Below are 12,678 nucleotides of genomic sequence, written 5' to 3'. Positions count from 1 at the left end.
CCAACATGCACACAAACACGTAAGTCGACCTGCAAGTTGACATATGCTAGCAATGTCAGTCAAATTGTAGCATGTAAAAAGTAAGCATATAATATCAGACAGAAACTACATTTGACCTTTCTTTCATGAATCAAACTATTACTGATAATTATGGATCAAAAGGCGACATTGTATTGCAAATTATCAGTATAGAGCAAGGAGCTTATATGTTGCAATAAAAAGTTCTTGAACTTTCAGCCGGGCAATGTTCGGTGTTGGCGGCCCCGACTAACGGAGCACGGACGCCCCCTACCGGAGCAACCTCCTATGGGAATACGGTAACATTCACCTGTAACACGGGATACGTACGGAACGGCGCTGCTACCGCGACGTGCCAATCTGACGGAACATGGACTTATCCTGTTCCAACATGCACACGTAAGATGAGATTCTAGTTGATATATACCATCAGTTTCAAGTTAGTCTTACTGTGCGTGATATTCTTACTTAGAATGAGATTCAAATTGACATTTTCATGGTAAAAAAACAATTTTTCTTTCTTTTCTTTATTCAAAATTGATAGAAATATATCAATTAAAAGGCATCGTTTTGTACACAGATCCCCGATATAAAATGTTGTTCGTCATTTATTATAGTGCATTGAAATCACGTTCCTCGTAAATGAATTAGAATCAAGATAAAACAGAGGTAGGTTATAGAATCTGGATTTATCCGCTTTACGATAATCAGAAATCGGTACAATCTTGTTATTTTACAGAAGTGACTTCTGTAGTCCCAAGCCGTGTAAAAGTGGAGGAACTTGTATCGATCGGGACAGTGGCTTCCAATGCGCATGTCCGGCTGGCTATGAAGGAGATACTTGTCAAACAGGTAAGTCACTCGTCTTTAATATTCATACACCTTTCTGGTAGTCCTTCTCTATCCACTGGTACATTACGCATGTATAGATGCAGAAGACCTGACGAAAGTCACTGTGCTTTAGGTTACTTTGTTAATAAAGACTACCTTTGTCTAAAACGCAAACTATTATAGCCATTGTTATGTGTTCAGTCGTTCATCTGAGTGTGTTGGTAGTAATCATAGTACAATGCTAAACTTTCTTTCAACACGAATTAAATGGTTTGGAAGAAGCAAATTTTCAACAACCGATACGGATGATCAATCACTTTATATTATGAATTCGTTGGAGTTACAGGCAGGTGATCTTTATCAACACGTGATCTTGTGGATATGTGACGTCAGCAATTGGTCAAACATGGCAGGAAGCATATTGCGCCCGCCGTCTTTGATCCGTCATTTCCGGAATGTCGTCGTTTTATGTTCATATTAAAAATCGAGAATTATTTGGTATTCTGTCAAGTTACTTACTGTAAATGCAGAAATGTTCGCGGTGGATTAATGTTCGCGGTTTTCGCGGTCACTACTTCACCGCGAATTTAAACCACCGCGAACATTTTTCTATTATGATATTAGATTGCAGTCTATGGTGTTACCGCGAACTTAAATCCACCGCGAAAAGTCCTTTTCCCGCTACCGCTACTTAAATACATTTACAGTATTATAAAAAGGAAAATACTTGGCTTTACAGAAAGGCCCCTTTTTGGAGTGGGAGTCGTGGTGGGTGCCGCAGTCGGCAGCCTTGTGGGAGGACTGCTGCTAGTGGGCGCTGTTACACTCCTTATTCTATGTTGCCGGAAGGCGAAGAACAAAGAGCATAACATAGGTAAAGTACACCAAAAAGCAGGTACTCAAGAAACTGGGTATGGTTTTGGAAACGGTCAGACGTTTCAAACAACATCCGTTTGTTTGTTTTTGTTTGTTTGTTTGTTTATTTTGATCTCCAATTAGAGTTACAAGTATTATCATAACTCTATTCTTCCTGGAGTCGTCCATCAACATTACAAATTAAAACAATCAAATAACATAAAGTCAACAAAAGTACATGTATACAGTATGACACGAGAAAAAACTGAGGTAAACTGATTGCAAAAAATGTAACATAAACTCAGTAAACGGAAGTAATGAGGAGGGGTCAGAGGTCAAAGGCTATAACATAAATACCAAAACATCAATCGTTGTAACAATAAATAAAATAACCAACCAAGTGGGTGTAATTAACAAAGAAATCATCCACAAACAAAATTAATAATTGATTTGTAGCTACATCATATCAAGTTACAAATCCGTTGTTTTTCGCCAGTGACTTTGTCTTTTGGCATATCTTATCATTTGTATGTTTCATCCTCACCGAAGTAAAGTACTTGTATATCTTCAATCATTCAAAAAGGTGGTTCTGGAATGCAAATTCTCTTCTCAGTACTTATTCTATACAATGTGATAAGAGATTTTAAACTATAGTTCATGTGTTGTGGTATAAATATTTTTTTTAATTCACAAAATTATGAGAAAACTAGTTAACAGATAGTAGTTCTGTCATAAATTACAGATTAACATTAATTCATATTCATAAATCTATTCTGTGAATGTATACATCCATTTGCTGGACAACTAAGTCTAAGAATCTTCACTCTTCTGCACTGTTGTAGCGGAGGCAGTGTACGAAGACGTCCACACACCAGGCAGGGCGGTGTCTCAGCGATCCGGAACCGGAAGTGACGTTTACTCCTATCCCATGGCACCCCTGCCCGTGCCTCCGCTTAAGCTTCCGGTCCAACCTAGCGGCCATTACCAGGAGCTGAGGCCATCGGTGTACCAGAGTCTACAAAGGAACCAGCGTACAGCACCCCAATCTCAGAGCGCCACTATCTCACATGATTTTTCAAGGTAGATCCAAACAAAATGTCGCCAAAAGACAACTAAATGATATATATTATTCACATCGCTTTTAGTGAGGATAACATTATATAAGTCTAAATAAGAATGGTTTACGTGTCAAGTATTAGGTATGTGTTACATAAAACGATTGACATGTATAACTAGAAAAGCCGACATTTGCTTGAGAGCAAATACAGCATATTTCAGCCATCTCCCTCCCCATGCAACAATAGACTATTCCAAAATCACCCATGTGCAAAAATGGAACACTTTTGTTTAAACGTCAATTCTACTAATGACACTTAATGACACCCGAAAATGAATCTTACAAAATTCTCAGTGCAAGAATGGATTCTTCCAGTGAATTTGCACAATAGACCAGTCTAGAAATACTCCCACTGAAAACATGGCCTTTTGATTTAATAAACAACCCAGTCCAAAGTTGAACTAGGCAAAAAAGGCATGAAAAGGTAAAATAGACAAGTCCAAAAACACTTCCGCTAAAAATGGAATATTGAATCATCACCCCTTTAAAACTAAATTTGAAAACATCCCCATGCAAGAATGGACTCTTCTTGCGATGCCCCTATCAAAAAATACATCCGCTAAAATTGGACTTGGAGTAATCACCAAAGTCCCAAAAATGGTTTTTAAAAATCCCCCTCCATGTAAGAATGGACTCTTCCAGCACAACCTACGTAAAATTACAAAATACACCAGTCAAAAAATAACCACACTGAAACACTTTGACATATCAAATCACCATAGTCCTCAAACGAATTTTTTTAATGCCCCCTCCGTGCAAGAATGGACTCTTCCCGTACACCCAATGTAAAATTGCAAAATAGACTAGTTCAAAAATACTCCCACTGAGAGACTTTATGTAATCAACAGTCCAAAGATGAATTTTAAAAAAAAATGTTCCCCCTCCGTGCCAGAATGGACTCTTCCAGATAACACCAGGCTCACTGATTGGCTGCCAATACCCTTCGGGATGTTGACTCAGGCTACGTGATTGGTTCCCTCTTTAATCAAGTTACTAGTATATATAGACACTGTGTGCACATGTTGTCTTCAGGTCGTTGACCCTCTGGCCAGTGGAAAATTACCAAAAAAATCCCCAAATATATCATTTTGAAGTGGTTTATGCCAGAAATTATACATGGGTCATTTGAATGAATATCTACTTGCACCTATTGACCAAAATTTAGGTCATTTGGTTATAAGACCAGGGAACAGCAGCCAAAAGCGTACGGTTTTGGTCAAACGATGGCCAAAAAAACCCCAAATTAAGCATTTTGCTAAATTTGTTGTACTGTATGCCAAAAAAGTTATTGAACCCATGTGCGCATATGTAAATTGCACTTCTATTACAAATTTCAGATCATTTGGTTGTAAAATGAGGGTATAGGAGCCAAAAATGTCATTTTTTGGGGGAAAAATGGCAAAAAATGTCAAAATTAAGCATTTTGTTGTACCGTATGCCAAAACTGTTATTGGATCTTTGTGGGCATATGATCAAGGCACCTCTGTACCAAATTTCAGGTCATTTGGCTGTAATACCAGGGTACAGGGGGGCAAAATATATATATAAATTGCAAAAAACATGAATAAAATCATTTTAAAGGCAGATGTGGAAAAAATGAAAAAAAAAAGCATCTAGGTATTGGCCCACTCTACCCTTGTGCCAAATTTCAGGCCATTCGGTTCAGGAACGACGGAGATGAATCAATTTGAAGATTTGACAGGAGAAAGAAGAAACATTACGAATACAATATATTTCACCATACCTATGGTATGGCTGAAATATAAGTAGCAATTGTGCTTCGTCCATACAAGTCTTTCTCTCAATTTTATTATAAACATGGTTGTCATTATTGTCAAAGAATATTTTAAGATATATGTTAACAACACAACAAGGTATCATTTTTTCATTTCATAACAATGGATAGTTGTAGCTTAATATGGAAGTAACATTAGATTTCCACATCTCCAGACCCGTAGTGTACTTTTCAATCTTCCATTTTTCTCGCCTAGTTTAAAAGTTCATATGATCATGGTGAAGGGAAGTGTTATATATATTAAGTACATGTGTATATGTCTAAGGATTTTATTGGAGTCTTTGGCCAAGATATGCAGTGGGGTGTCTTGTCTATCAACACAAGGTCCAATCCGCAAACATTCACATTTTTTTTAAATTTAAAGTTAGGCTTGAATCATTACAACTATCTTGAATATGTCTAAATGTATTTTCCATGGATGTAAAATCGGAGACAAATACGATGGTGTCTTTATTCGCTATTTGTGAGCTTTAAACTTTAACAGTTTCCTTAGAATTGCTCTAAACTTTCATTCCAGCTGTACATATCATGTGCATTCCTAATATCCACGACCACAACCTCTAATGCTAAGATAAAAAGAAGTGCAGATACAGGACATCCTTAACGGATACCTACCTTTATACACCCATCCTTGATTGATGATAGCAATGCTATTGTAATTTTACATGATTTGCATGGCATGTATAAAATACAGGGTGAAAGGTTTTGGGTTTCTAGGTAGTCAATAATATTTTTAATCAGGCGCACATTCCGTCAAATAAACCTTTTTTTATATTGAATGTTTATTTGCAATTTCCTCCCCGCAGGCTAATTGCAAGTACATGGTAGAAACATAGCTAACATGCATGTGACAATAGATAGCGATACCTATAATTGTAAAAAGAGACTACTCGATGAATGCAGTTTAGTCGTGGTCAATCAATTTGTGTATTACCTTTTTACGTCTGCTTGCATTTATATGTAAGGGCACATAATTGGTGTCATAAAACGTGCATATCAAGTCCATAGTAGTTACACTTTTTTCATACGGAGTTGTACGTATACACACAACACGCACCTCATACGTATCTCAATCGTTTTGTGAAAGTTTTAGGTATATTCGGTATCACAGTAATTTCGGCGCGTCACGCCATATTTTCCCGTCGACGCAGCTCGACGCCGCCATTTTGAATATCCCGCTTAACTTTGTCACGTGATCCAGGAAGCGGTGGGCCGTTTCGCATTAAACGCTGCTTGTCCCATAAAATTTCGTGATTCGTGCGAAGAACAAATCGTAACATGTAGATAACACGTAGGCACCCCTTATTGTAATACCCCCATTCAACTAGACGGCGATTATGCTGCACGTCGCTGTGATCATAAACACACGAAGCGTATAAGATCCGTTGACAAATCTGTACAATAGCTTTGTCGTCTGCGATCGCCGCCATACAGAAATTGTGGACGGTTGACTGAAGGTATGATAAGCGGCAATGTGACTTGTGTGACAAGACGTCTCAATAGTCTATTATCGGAGTCTAATTTTTTTTTATTAAAACATTACCTATCATATATTCAGTATCAAAACAACGTGTGGTAAGTTGCATTAATTATATAAACACTAAAGGCTTTGTACGGTATAGTGTGGGAAATGCTGTTATAGTGTTGTTGTGTCTTGAACTGGAAACAAAATAACTCACATACCATCTCACATACCATGTGGTTACCTCAGAGTCTATTCATGTTTGATGAACAATGCATAACGGCGCCTACGGGATATTCTGAGGACAAATTAAAAGTGGAGGACACTTCTGCACATTTAACTCACATGGGAACAAGATCAACAATTGAAAATAGAAATCTGATTCCTATACAAACACACGTATCATATTCACCTACACAAACACACACTTTGCGTGTGTGTGTAATTCGTGTATTCGAGCGCATTCACAACAATCTGCTTTCACCTGTGAACTTTGACTTGGGGTCAGATGTTGAAGGACGTCCTGTAATTTTCTTTATTCATTAACGGGAGATGCAGGCGTATCTAAATTTTGACATTACTATCTGTGACACGTCAGACGTTAATTCCTAATGTCAGATTGAATTTGAAAATATGATGTATATACACAAAAACAATTTAGATACAAATAGTGCGGTGACCCTGAGTAAGCTGCTTTTTACGATTTGGTACGAAGTTATGTCACCCCATGACCTTTAGTTTTAAGCACATAATTTAGCCTGGTATGTAAAGGTTACACAAGGAAACGGCGCGCGTTCACATGGGGGTTTGTCTGTTCACTTCTCCTGAAGAAGACACCGTTCTTGTGTGAGTGTACGTCTGGAGATACGACCTATCTTTTCGGATAAGACTTACATCTTCACGTTGTGTGTCGGATCCTTTTAAACGTAAAGTTGTTCACTTATACGACTACACCATGAAGTTTGCCCTGAGGATAGTTGGGGCACTCATGGTGGCTAATTCTAGCCTGGGTAAGTACAAAATGTGTTTACTGACTTTTGTCAACTGTAGTATACCACACTTTTAGTCAACTGTACAAGACCCCATGTTTTTGGTTGTTTGCAACTCTGTAACTATTGAGAACCGGTGTTACATTCTTTATTCCAACTCTAATGCGAGATACACAATTTCTTTTACAGCCTTTTATTCAATCGGTTGCTGTGTACTGCGCAACCATTATGCCTGCAAGCACTAGTAATATCTGTTGCCTTGGCCCTTGTTACATGTTCCAAAGCCCTGTTGACTTCTCGTCTAACAAAGGCTTTCCAAGTCGAATTAGGAGCATTTTTGTGACATTTGTAAATGTTTCTTACATTTCTAGTGAATCTTTGCTTCTTTTAAACCCCCTTGATGTCGTATAGCCCGTGTCTTGACCTATAACCCCCTACTGTTTACCTAGTACAAACGTTCTAAAGTGTCTTGCTGGATCTTAAATCCCATTGCAAGACCATCAAGACGTCCTGCGTCACTGATCACCTGGCTGTAAGTAATGCAATTATGCACCTATCCGTGGTCTATACGTGCCTTTCACGGATCACTGATAACGCAGTGTCTATATGTACATTCAATATAGGAGTAAACAATAACGGATGTAGTTAATTTAAGATAGCACTAAGACCATTGATCAGATAAATGTATTTGCTTTCTTACAGTTTTCTGCCAAACGATTCCACCTGCATTACGTAAGTACCTCAATACTTCATATCTAATTATCCTGGGTGGCGGGGGGGGGGGGGGTTGAATACATGCCTTCACTCAGTAATAGACATACTTTCAAAATTCTTTACAAATCCTTTGATTTATACTCTTATGATTAATACCATTCGCAACTACATGCAACTGCAGTGTTACGTGTATGGGGAGAGAGTTGGCAGGTGGCTTTGTAACAATCTTATTTTTCATTGAATGAAATTAAATTTGACAAAAGGGATATTCTTGAGACGGAAATACATGTCTCAATGTGTTGTTAGTACTTGATTAGAGCCAAGTTGAATCTGTATCGATATCTATATAGCCTGGATAACCAACCTTAGGCGTAAGACATCAGATGAATAGAAGGCGACAATATTCTCGGAAGTATTTCAGGATATTTTCTAGGATAGGGTATGTTGTGATAGTTAGAGTCAGGTGTAACCAAAGCCAATACGTTGGGACTCCTTTCCATCAATCTAGAAAAACGAAACTTGCCCATTTTTTCAAGTGCTGAAAAAGACGCGTGTTAAGCTTCGTTTCGGTGGTCTATAGAAACCGAACCGTTAATAAACGCTTCTAGTGCGACGTGCCAAGCTAACGGCCAATGGAGTAAACCTGTCCATACTTGCACACGTAAGATGATTTTGACACTAACAGACATTGGCAATTTCAAGCAAAATACAGTTGTCACACGCCTACACTAGGTTAGTGACAAGAGGAGATAGGAGGCCTCTTTCAATATTGTAATTTGCAATTGGGCAATTAGACTTTTACTAAAGGCCGCCGTTCCATGTATCGTTAATACAATAGAAGCTGGTAACTTTTATTATTGGTCAATTGTCATCGCGCATGTCAGGCTAACCCAAATTTGGTAACTTTTATTTTACATTGCACATTGAAAGTAACGGGCCTGTCAAGAATCCAATAAAATATATAGCAAGCCGCAATTTAATTCCGGAAAAACAATTTAATTCCGGACTGCACGACAATAACTAAAAATGCTTTACCCGATCGAAATAAACAAACAAACAAAACAATCTTGTTTATATTTTTATGGAGTACATAGCAGAGGGTGACTAATACGCGGAACACATTAATAAGTCCCTAGGGAGAAATCCAATTATACATAATTATGCTATAATCATACATAAATGGGGGGCGAAAACGCTAGTGATATCGCTGTCACACCTGTAGTAACTGTTACATGTACAACCCTTTTAAAACGTATAACATGGGGCCCTGTAAACATTATCATCATTGCCCTTATTAATTCATTGCCCTTAATCTACAGATTATCAAATCTTATAGGAAACATTGACACTCCATCATGTATAATGTTAGCCTGGGTACCATCCGGAAAGTAGTTCGCTCCGACGTTCCTTATATACTATATACAGTCGCTTCTAGCTCTGACATTCATTATACACTATATACAGTTGCTTCTCTGGATAGCAGAAGCGAACATAGGAGCGAACTACTATCCGGATGGTACCCAGGCTAGTATAATGTACTGTCCCTATAGTACCATTGTCTTGTAATCGTCTGGTATATATAAGTCGTGCTGTCTATTGCGCAACTATGACCTTTGGGGTCACTTCCTGTGGGGACGGGGCCCATGCACAACTGCAGCTCACGCTGAATGACGTAACTCCTAAATGTAAACCACTATTGCGCAATCGCCACACTTACCACACTACACACTATTTTTCAAGTACAAACATCCCCTGCAAAACCGTCAAAAGCCACTAGACAAAAAAACGCCTCGTACGTTTCTTCTCCTTCTCAAGAGCTACCCACATGCCAAATATCAGATCAATCTGTCTTGTGAAGGAGATTTTCTGTTCACAGACACAGAGTGTAGAAGGTTTCAACACATACCTATTGTATTATGCAAATTACCACCTAAATTGAATAACAAGCATATACTTATGTACATCATTACGTGAGCTATCTGCATACCTACAGTCATTAACATCCATCAACCCCTTCTTGCATTATTCCTTCTCAAAACCTAAAACAAGAATTATTTGCACCGCCCCTGCGAAACCCCTAGGTGGCTAAAACTTACACACCTTACTATGCTTTAACACAGCTACCTACAACTTAAAAATCATCACCCAAACAAGTCCCAAACAAAAAATAGCAAAACCGGAAGTTCCGCTGCAGTACCATAACACGTCGCTAGAGCGCCCTGCCGTAAAACAATTCCTGCCATTTATTTGCCATGTCTAATCCTACCCACATACCAAATATCAAAACCATCCATCCCTGCGTTCCCTAGTTATCAGGCTGACAAACGACCCCCTGACATCAAAACAGCAGTGACTACAAACCCTTCGTTTCACGAAGGGAATGAACATTGTGTACATTAACGACATGGTGGATGGTTTAGTCACTTGCCCTTTTTTATTTGCGGACGACAGCTCCTTATTGGATATCGTGGAAAATCCAAACTCAACAGCCATTCGACTCAATAGTGATCTCATGAAGATTTCATCTTGGTCTGCAAGATGGCTAAATCCCTTAAAAACTGAAGAAATGCTTTTTTCCAAGAAACTAAATCCCCCTTACCATCCATATCTTTTTCTCAACAACTGTGTTATTAAGTCCGTTAAATCTCATAAGCACATAGGAAGTATTTTAACAACCACCATGTCTTGCGAAATGCAAATTTCAAATATGATTTCCAAGACATCTAAACGAGTGTCTGCACTTAAAAAATTGAAATTTAGATTACCTCGAACAGTACTTGATACTATTTATAAGTCCTTTATCCGTCCTCTTCTTGAGTACGCCGATATCATATGGCATGGATGTACTTTATGTGATTCCCAACGTTTAGAACGTGTTCAGTACGAATGTGCACTTACAGTCTCAGGGGCAGTAAGAGGTTCTTCTTACTCTTCGCTCCTTGTTGAACTTGGTTGGGAAAGACTTTCTGATCGGCGACACGTTCACTCCTTGGTCATGTTTTACAAAATTGTTAACGGTCATACTCGCCAGTATCTTAAGGACTTGATCCCTCCCGTAGTTTCTGTTTTCACTTGTCATAATCTTCGCAACAAACACAACCTACGGGTACCGATTTGCACTCCAAGTCGATACCAAAAGTCTTTTATTCCTTATGCAACACAACACTGTAATGGTCTTGACATTGCTGTTCGTTCACTCAACTTTTCACTGTATAAAAAACATTTAGTTAAATTAGTACGTCCCTCCGTCAATTAACATTTAAGTTACGGTCCTCGATACACCTGCGCCCTCGCATCGGCACCTGCAGTCTGAACCATTGTTTATTTATCCGCAATTTAGCTTCTAGTCCAGCCTGTTACTGTGGGTGTCTTTGTGAAAGTGTTGTACATTTTTTGTTATACTGCCCTACATATCAACAATACAGAATTAATTTTTTTTCGGCAATCTACAGAACCTGCTAGGCAATACTCTTGACTTCAATAGTTTATCCGAATCAGCCCGTATCCATCTACTATTAAGGGGTTCACCTTTCCTGTCACATTCTACAAACTGCAGTATCTTACAGTTAACCCAGTTATGTATTGTACATACGAAACGTTTTGCAGCTACCTTGTAACCTGACTTATATGTAAATAGCTGTGAACTGTTTGTTATTTTCACTCCGCGTACCGTAGGTACGCTTCGAGTGAAAATATTGTTTTCTTGATGTTTCTTCTTTCTTTCTTTCTCCTGTCACGACCTTTAAAGTGATTCCTCTCCGTCGTTCTTAGACCGAATGATCTGAAATTTGGCACAAGTGTACATTTGACCAATACCCTCGGACGTTTTTTCTGTTTTTTGATAGATTCATTTAAAATGATTTTATGGATGTTTTTAGGTGATAATCTGACCAAACTTTATAATTGTGCCTCCCGTGACCAGGTATTAAGTCCTAGGGACCCGAAATTTGGTATGGTATTGCATGAGATATTTGCTAAAAAGGACCCCGTTATCATTTTTGGCTAAAAATCACTTCAAAATGATTTATAAGCCAAGTTGGCGGGTTTTTTCATCTGCGTTTTCGTCTTCACCGCCTCTGAGCGTCTCACCATATATGGTAAATGACGTAATTACCTTCCCGCCACCTGTAGGACCAGGTGGCGGCCGTGCAGGTGGTCACCCCTGCTTGCTCTAATAATTAATATTCATGAACACGCGTCGCAAACGTCGTCCGGCGAATGCGGGTGTTGTTCGAATATCTGCTGTTATCAAATTCATGAACGACGAATAATGACACGGTGTGAGGGCATTGTTCTCAGCGCTGTTGTCACCAAATCAAAGTTTTTTGATAGATACCTTAACAATGATTTTATGGAATCCGATGTTTTTAGGTTATTTTCTGACCATACTGCACATTCCTGCCTCCCGTGCCCAGGTATTAAGTCCAGATGGCCTGAAATTTGGTATGATACTGCGTGAGATACTTATCAAAAGGACCCCGGTATCATTTTCGGCCAAAAGTCACTTAAAAATGATTTAAAAGCCAATTTGGCGGGGTATCTACGTATATTTTCACCGAGATTCTCCGGATTTCGCGCGTGTCGCCATATATGGTCACGTTCCCCCGTGCGTCCGTTGCACCATATATGGTCATTGACGTTCCCGCGCGCGTGACGCAGCTTTGCATCGTGGCTAATTGAATTTAGGAGGGAACCAATATGCGACCGACAGAAGCGATGACCTGATTGGTCAGCTCGGATACAGCCAATGAGGAAGGGTCTTTCAACTTAGCGGCTGGGAGTACATACATATGTCGCCGGGAAGAAGTCCGTTGAAAGTACGTGAAAATTTGTACTGTTTATAAATTGGCAACAATACACATACGCAGTAACAAATTTGGGTACTATTGGCTTAGTA

Source organism: Branchiostoma floridae, chromosome 3, assembly GCF_000003815.2.
Source record: "Branchiostoma floridae strain S238N-H82 chromosome 3, Bfl_VNyyK, whole genome shotgun sequence".
NCBI lineage: Eukaryota > Metazoa > Chordata > Leptocardii > Amphioxiformes > Branchiostomatidae > Branchiostoma > Branchiostoma floridae.
This window is presented reverse-complemented; position numbering follows the sequence as displayed.